Source organism: Scyliorhinus torazame, chromosome 13 (assembly GCF_047496885.1).
Source record: "Scyliorhinus torazame isolate Kashiwa2021f chromosome 13, sScyTor2.1, whole genome shotgun sequence".
Lineage (NCBI taxonomy): Eukaryota > Metazoa > Chordata > Chondrichthyes > Carcharhiniformes > Scyliorhinidae > Scyliorhinus > Scyliorhinus torazame.
This window is the reverse complement of record NC_092719.1, coordinates 76,106,941-76,115,431: the sequence shown is the minus strand read 5'-3', so window position 1 is coordinate 76,115,431 and position 8,491 is coordinate 76,106,941.

Sequence of the window (8,491 nt, the reverse complement as noted above, 5' to 3'; positions counted from 1 at the left end):
CGGGAATTCCCTCACCTGTTGCCTCGCAAAAGCCCTCAGTTGCATATACCTGAATGCATTCCCTTGGGGCAACCCATATTTCTCGGTCAGCGCTCCCAGACTCGCGAACTTCCCATCCACAAACAGATCTTTCCTGCGTTATTCCTGCTCTTTGCCACATTCCATATCCCCCATCTATTCCCCCCGGGACAAACCTATGGTTGTTTCTTATCGGGGACCCCCCCAAGGCTCCAGTCTTTCCCCTATGCCGTCTCCACTGTCCCCAAGTCTTCAGTGTAGCCACCACCACCGGGCTTGTGGTGTAGTTCCTCGGTGAGAACGGCAATGGGGCTGTCACCATAGCCTGTAGGCTTGTCCCCCTACAGGACGCCCTCTCTAATCTCTTCCACGCCGCTCCCTCCTCCTCTCCCATCCACTTACTCACCATTGAAATATTAGCGGCCCAATAATACTCACTTAGGCTCGGTAGTGCCAGCCCCCCCCTATCCCTGCTACGCTGTAAGAATCCCTTCCTCACTCTCAGGGTCTTCCCGGCCCACACAAAACCCATGATGCTCTTTTCAATCCTTTTAAAAAAAGCCTTCGTAATCACCACCGGGAGGCACTGAAACACAAAGAGGAATCTCGGGAGGACCACCATCTTAACCGCCTGCACCCTCCCTGCCATTGACAGGGATACCATATCCCATCTCTTGAAATCCTCCTCCATCTGTTCCACCAACCGCGTTAAATTTAACCTATGCAATGTGCCCCAATTCTTAGCTATCTGGATCCCCAGGTAACGAAAGTCCCTTGTTACCTTCCTCAACGGTAGGTCCTCTATTTCTCTACTCTGCTCCCCTGGATGCACCACAAACAACTCACTTTTCCCCATGTTCAATTTATACCCTGAAAAATCCCCAAACTCCCCAAGTATCCGCATTATTTCTGGCATCCCCTCCGCCGGGTCCGCCACGTATAGTAGCAAATCGTCCGCATACAAAGATAACCGGTGCTCTTCTCCTCCCCTAAGTACTCCCCTCCACTTCTTGGAACCCCTCAACGCTATCGCCAGGGGCTCAATCGCCAGTGCAAACAATAATGGGGACAGAGGGCATCCCTGCCTTGTCCCTCTATGGAGCCGAAAATATGCAGATCCCCGTCCATTCGTGACCACGCTCGCCACTGGGGCCCTATACAACAGCTGCACCCATCTAACATACCCCTCTCCAAAACCAAATCTCCTCAACACCTCCCACAAATAATCCCACTCCACTCTATCAAATGCTTTCTCGGCATCCATCGCCACTACTATCTCCGTTTCTCCCTCTGGTGGGGCCATCATCATTACCCCTAACAACCTCCGTATATTCGTGTTCAGCTGTCTCCCCTTCACAAACCCAGTTTGGTCCTCGTGGACCACCCCCGGGACACATTCCTCTATTCTCATTGCCATTACCTTGGCCAGGACCTTGGCATCTACATTTAGGAGGGAAATAGGTCTATAGGACCCGCATTGTAGTGGGTCCTTTTCCTTCTTTAAGAGAAGCGATATCGTTGCTTCAGACATAGTCGGGGGCAGTTGTCCCCTTTCCTTTGCCTCATTAAAGGTCCTCGTCAGTACCGGGGCGAGCAAGTCCACATATTTTCTATAGAATTCGACTGGGAATCCATCCGGTCCCGGGGCCTTTCCCGCCTGCATGCTCCTAATTCCTTTCACCACTTCTTCTACCTCGATCTGTGCTCCCAGTCCACCCTTTCCTGCTCTTCCACCTTGGGAAATTCCAGCCGATCCAAGAAGCCCATCATTCTCTCCCTCCCATCCGGGGGTTGAGCTTCATATAATTTTTTATAAAATGTCTTGAACACTCCATTCACTCTCTCCGCTCCCCGCTCCATCTCTCCTTCCTCATCCCTCACTCCCCCTATTTCCCTCGCTGCTCCCCTTTTCCTCAATTGGTGTGCCAGCAACCTGCTCGCCTTCTCCCCATATTCGTACTGTACACCCTGTGCCTTCCTCCATTGTGCCTCTGCAGTGCCTGTAGTCAGCAAGTCAAATTCTACATGTAGCCTTTGCCTTTCCCTGTACAGTCCCTCCTCCGGTGCTTCCGCATATTGTCTGTCCACCCTCAAAAGTTCTTGCAGCAACCGCTCCCGTTCCTTACTCTCCTGCTTCCCTTTATGTGCCCTTATTGATATCAGCTCCCCTCTAACCACCGCCTTCAACGCCTCCCAGACCACTCCCACCTGGACCTCCCCATTATCATTGAGTTCCAAGTACTTTTCAATGCACCCCCTCACCCTTAGACACACCCCCTCATCTGCCATTAGTCCCATGTCCATTCTCCAGGGTGGGCGCCCTCCTGTTTCCTCCCCTATCTCCAAGTCCACCCAGTGTGGAGCGTGATCCGAAATGGCTATAGCCGTATACTCCGTTCCCCTCACCTTCGGGATCAATGCCCTACCCAGCACAAAAAAGTCTATTCGCGAGTAGACTTTATGGACATAGGAGAAAAACGAGAACTCCTTACTCCTAGGTCTGCTCAATCTCCACGGGTCTACACCTCCCATCTGCTCCATAAAATCTTTAAGTAACTTGTCTGCTGCCGGCCTCCTTCCAGTCCTGGACTTCGACCTATCCAGCCCTGGTTCCAACACCGTATTAAAATCTCCCCCCATTATCAGCTTTCCCATCTCTAGGTCCGGAATGCGTCCTAGCATCCGCCTCATAAAATTGGCATCATCCCAGTTCGGGGCATATACGTTTACCAAAACCACCGTCTCCCCCTGTAGTTTGCCACTCACCATCACGTATCTGCCCCCGTTATCCGCCACTATAGTCTTTGCCTCGAACATTACCCGCTTCCCCACTAATATAGCCACCCCCCTGTTTTTCGCATCTAGCCCCGAATGGAACACCTGCCCCACCCATCCTTTGCGTAGCCTAACCTGGTCTATCAGTTTCAGGTGCGTTTCCTGTAACATAACCACATCTGCCTTAAGTTTCTTAAGGTGTGCGAGTACCCGTGCCCTCTTTATCGGCCCGTTCAGCCCTCTCACGTTCCACGTGATCAGCCGAGTTGGGGGGCTTCCTACCCCCTTGTCGATTAGCCATCACCTTTTTCCAGCTCCTCACCCGGTTCCCACGCAGCTGTATCTCCCCAGGCGGTGCCCCCCCCCGCCCATCCTCTCCCATACCAGCTCCCCCCTCTCCCCAGCAGCAGCAACCCAGTAATTCCCCCCTCCCACCCCCCCCCGCTAGATCCCCCGCTAGCGTAATTACTCCCCCCATGTTGCTCCCAGAAGTCAGCAAACTCTGGCTGACCTCGGCTTCCCCCCGTGACCTCGGCTCGCACCGTGCGACGCCCCCTCCTTCCTGCTTCTCTATTCCCGCCATGATTATCATAGCGCGGGAACCAAGGCCGCGCTTCTCCCTTGGCCCCGCCCCCAATGGCCAACGCCCCATCTCCTCCACCTCCCCTCCTCCCCCCATCACCACCTGTGGGAGAGAGAAAAGTTACCGCATCGCAGGATTAGTACATAAAACCCCTCTTTGCCCCCCACATTCGCCCCACCACTTTGTTCGGACGTTCTTTTTAATAACCCGCTCATTCCAGTTTTTCTTCCACAATAAAAGTCCACGCTTCATCCGCCGTCTCAAAGTAGTGGTGCCTCTCTCGATATGTGACCCACAGTCTTGCCGGTTGCAGCATTCCAAATTTTATCTTCTTTTTATGAAGCACCGCCTTGGCCCGATTAAAGCTCGCCCTCCTTCTCGCCACCTCCGCACTCCAGTCTTGATAAACGCGGATCACCGCGTTCTCCCATTTACTACTCCGAGTTTTCTTCGCCCATCTAAGGACCATTTCTCTATCCTTAAAACGGAGGTATCTCACCACTATGGCTCTGGGAATTTCTCCTGCTCTCGGTCCTCGCGCCATCACTCGGTATGCTCCCTCCACCTCCAACGGACTTGCCGGGGCCTCCGCTCCCATTAACGAATGCAGCATCGTGCTCACATATGCCCCGACGTCCGCTCCCTCCACACCTTCAGGAAGACCAAGAATCCTCAGGTTGTTCCTCCTTGCGTTGTTTTCCAGTGCCTCCAACCTTTCCACACATCGTTTCTGATGTGCCTCCTGCGTCTCCGTCTTCACCACCAGGCCCTGTATATCGTCCTCATTCTCGGCTGCCTTTGCCTTCACGACCCGAAGCTCCCGTTCCTGGGTCTTTTGTTCCTCCTTTAGCCCTTCGATCGCCTGTAGTATCGGGGCCAACAGCTCTTTCTTCATTTCCTTTTTGATCTCTTCCACACAGCATTTCAAGAACTCTTGTTGTTCAGGGCCCCATGTTAAACTGCCACCTTCCGACGCCATCTTGGTTTTTGCTTGCCTTCCTTGCCGCTGTTCTAAAGGATCCACTGCAATCTGGCCACTTCCCTCTCCTTTTTCCATCCGTATCCAGGGGGGATTCCCTTCTGGTTTACCGCACAGTGTTTTTAGCCGTCAAAATTGCCGTTGGGGCTCCTATCAAGAGCCCAAAAGTCCGTTTCACAGGGAGCTGCCGAAATGTGCGACTCAGCTGGTCATCGCCGCACCCGGAAGTGTGATTACGTACTCTTGGTCGACTACTTATCCAGCTACCCGGAAGTGGTGAAACTGTCGGACCTCACGTCCAGGTCAGTCATCAAAGCCTGCAAAGAGACGTTTGCCAGGCAAGGCATAACACTCACAGTAATGAGTGACAATGGCCCATGTTTCTACAGCCAAGAGTGGTCCGACTTTTCATGATCCTACCACTTCAGTCACATCACATCCAGTCCCCATTACCCACAATCAAACAGGAAGGCCGAAAAAGGGGTCCATACTGTCAAGCGGTTGCTGTGCAAGGCTGCAGACTCAGCCTCGGACTTCAACCTGGCGCTGTTGACATACAGGGCAACCCCTCTGTCAACTGGTTTGTCTCCTGCGCAGCTGCTCATGAACTGCAACCTGAGGACGACTGTTCCAGCCATCCATGTTCCAGTACTTGACCACCTCACGGTGCATTTTCCGCACTACACGACTGGCCATCCTCGGCTACGTCGTGGAGAACGGAGTCCGAGGGCCTGGCCCCGACCGTATGCCCCCTGTCACGGAACTCCCTCCTCCCCACAGCCTCAAGGCCTTCAGCCGCATCAAGGTCGACATCACCTGTCATAATATCCACTCATGTACATAATGAGATGCAGACAGGCAGTGATTGACACACAGGATAACCAATGAACACACACGACACATAACAACCAACCACCAGACAGGACACCACCACTATAAAGCACACAGGGCAAAAAGACTACCCCTCTCTCAACAGGACACAGCTGAGATAGTAAGAGTGCACAAGCTAGTGAGCACTATCACCATGAGGTAGAGAGTTAGTCTGGTCAAGCCAGTAGGACGTTATCAGTTAGATTAATAGCGTACCAACTCACAGCAGACTATGTACAGCAATCAGGAAGTTCAATGAAACAATGTTGGACCATCTCCTGTGTCAGAAGCCTGTTTCTAGTTTCACTGCATCCAGTTGCAGTCAACATTGAACCAACTTACTTAACACATCATCACCAAGGCCACTTTGCACGCGGTGGACGAGTCCGTCCCCTTTCAGGTAGAGAGCGATGCGTCAGACATCGCACTGGCTGCCACACTCAACCAGGCGGGTAGGCCAGTAGCATTCTTCTCTAGAACCCTCCACGCTTCCGAAACCCGCCACTCCTCGGTCGAGAAGGAAGCACAAGCCATGGTGGAAGCCGTGCGTCACTGGAGGCACTACCTAGCAGGTAGAAGGTTCACCCTCGTCACCGACCAGCGGTCGGTCGCCTTCATGTTTGACAACGCACAACGGGGCAAAATAAAAGATGACAAAATACTGAGGTGAAGGATCGAACTCTCCACTTACAATTACGATATCAAGTATCGTCCTGGGAAACTCAACGAGTCCCCAGATGCCCTGTCCAGCGGCACATGCGTCAGCGCGTAAGATGACCGACTTCGGGCTATCCATGATGACCTCTGCCACCCGGGGGTCACCCGGCTTACCCACTCCCGGCCCTTTGAGCGCCTAAGTATGGACTTCAATGGGCCCCTCCCCTCCAACAACCGTAATATATACTTTCTAACTGTCGTCGACGAGTACTCCCGCTTCCCCGTCGCAGTCCCCTGCCCCGACATGACCTCAGCCACTGTAATAAAGGCACTGCACAGCATCTTCACACTGTTTGGTTTCCCTGCTTACGTCCACAGCGACCAGGGCACATCATTCATGAGCGATGAGCTGCGTCAGTACCTGCTCAGCAAAGGCATCACCTCGAGCAGGACTACGAGCTATAACCCGTAGGGAAACGGGCAGGTGGAGAGGGAGAATGCGACGGTATGGAAGGCCATCCTTCTGGCCCTCAGGTTTAGAAGTCTCCTGACCCCCCCCCACTGGCAGGAGGTCCTCCCCGACGCCCTCCACTCCATTAGATCACTCCTCTGCACAGCCATGAATGAGACCCTTCACGACCGCTTGTTTCCCTTCCCTTGGAAGTCCATCTCCGGGGTCTCGCTTACATCTTGGCTGACAATTCCGGGACCTGTCCTTCTCCGGAGGCACATGAGGAGCCATAAGACCGACCCCCTGGTCGAGAGGGTCCAGCTGCTGCATGCCAACCCCCAGTACGCCTACATCGCGCACCAGGACGGACGGCATGATACGGTCTCCCTACGAGATCTGCGCCAGCTGGTTCCCCTGCCAACGCACCCCCCTCCCCGCTACCTACAGCCAGCCCCTTACGCCCCCCTGGGTCTCCTGTCTTGGCCCGCGCCGGCACTGCCACCACCCGCCACCCCCTTGCCTACCCCCACCCCCAACGTCTCCGACACTCCGGACTGAGGCTCAAGCTCCAGACACTATGCCCCCGGAGTCACCATCGGCAATGATCGTACCCGGTGCATCGCCAGAGCTGAGGAGGTCTAAAAGAACAATTCGGCCTCCAGACAGACTGAATCTCTAATGACCCCACGTCACCCCTGCTAGACTTGATTTTTTTAACAGGGGGTGAATGTGGTAAATGTATTTCACCTAATGCATAAGCTGTCTGTACTGTCTGTGTAATGATGTGACCCATGACCTGGAAGGGATGATACGGGCTACTTCCAGGTACTGTATTGGAACCCTGGTGAGCTCCGCCTCTGGCTCCGCCCTCACCGGGGCCATATATAGTCCGGCCACCTATGGGTGGCACTCATTTGTACAGCCGACGCTGGCAGGCGAGTTCATGGATATTAAAGCCTAATGTTCACTCGTTCTCACAGTGAATTTTTGGTATAACAGTTCTATAATCTAACACACAAGTTTTTGCAGGGCCTATCAACTCTATTGTTCGCTTGGAGGATGATTTGTGGCCAAATGTTAAGTGTCCCAGCCCATGTCAACCAGTCCAGATGAGGGCACATCAATAACCCCAAGTATCAACATCAACGGTTCCACTTGGACCTCCCTGACTCAAATAGGGGATATAACAGAATGTGCCAGCAGGGTGGGTTGACTTGCAGGATGACCAAAGGTCCCATATTTTAAGGGATTTTCCTTATTTTAACTGTCCTTTGTCTCTGAAGGGACATCTTCTGTCCCCAGGGTACGTTTTAGTGATTCGATCAGGACTACAAGTGAGTTCGTTGGCCAGCAGAGTCATAGAATTTTACAACACGGAAAGTGAATATTTGGTCCATCATGTCTGCGTTGGCCATCAAGCACCTATCTAATACAATCCCATTTTCCAGCATTTAGGGGATGATTTTGTGTCTGCTTTCGGCATCAGCGAGAATGGCAATGCGGGCGCAAAATCCCGCGAGTCGGGAAATGAGATTCTCACCAGCAAAGCCTTTGTGGGGTGGGGGGACTTGACAGTGACGGAGCAGCGACCATTGAGAGGGAATTGCAATGACGGGGCGGAACGGGCATATGGGAGCAGGCATTGAGGGGGGGAGTGGACACTGAGGGGGGGGAACTTGCAGTGACAGGGGAGCAGACGTGAGGGAGCACTGCAAGGGGGTACCTTGCAGTGATCAGTGGGGAGAAAGCGGACATTGAGGGGGGACCTTGCAGTGATGGGGGCGGAGAGTGGGTACGCCGGGGGCGGGGTGGGGGAGATGGAAATTCTGCCACAGCGGTTGTAGGGGTAGAAAAACTCATTGACCGATTGGATGATCCTCGACTGTCAGATAAACCACCTCCCCCTCCCCACCACCACCATTTTCAATATTCTTTTTATTTGTTGAAGGGAAGCGTTCAAAGAAAATGTTTAAAGAAAATCCCAATCTATTTTTATAATGCCCCAATGACTGTTTTGTTCTCCAAGGTTGCAAAAAGCTGCATCTGAAGACTGACCTTCAATTCCTGGAGGGTTGGTCATACCCTACAAAGGGCCCCTTTTATTTTGATAAGAGGTGGTCAGCCTGATTGACTGGAGTTGACATTGAGTTAAACAACT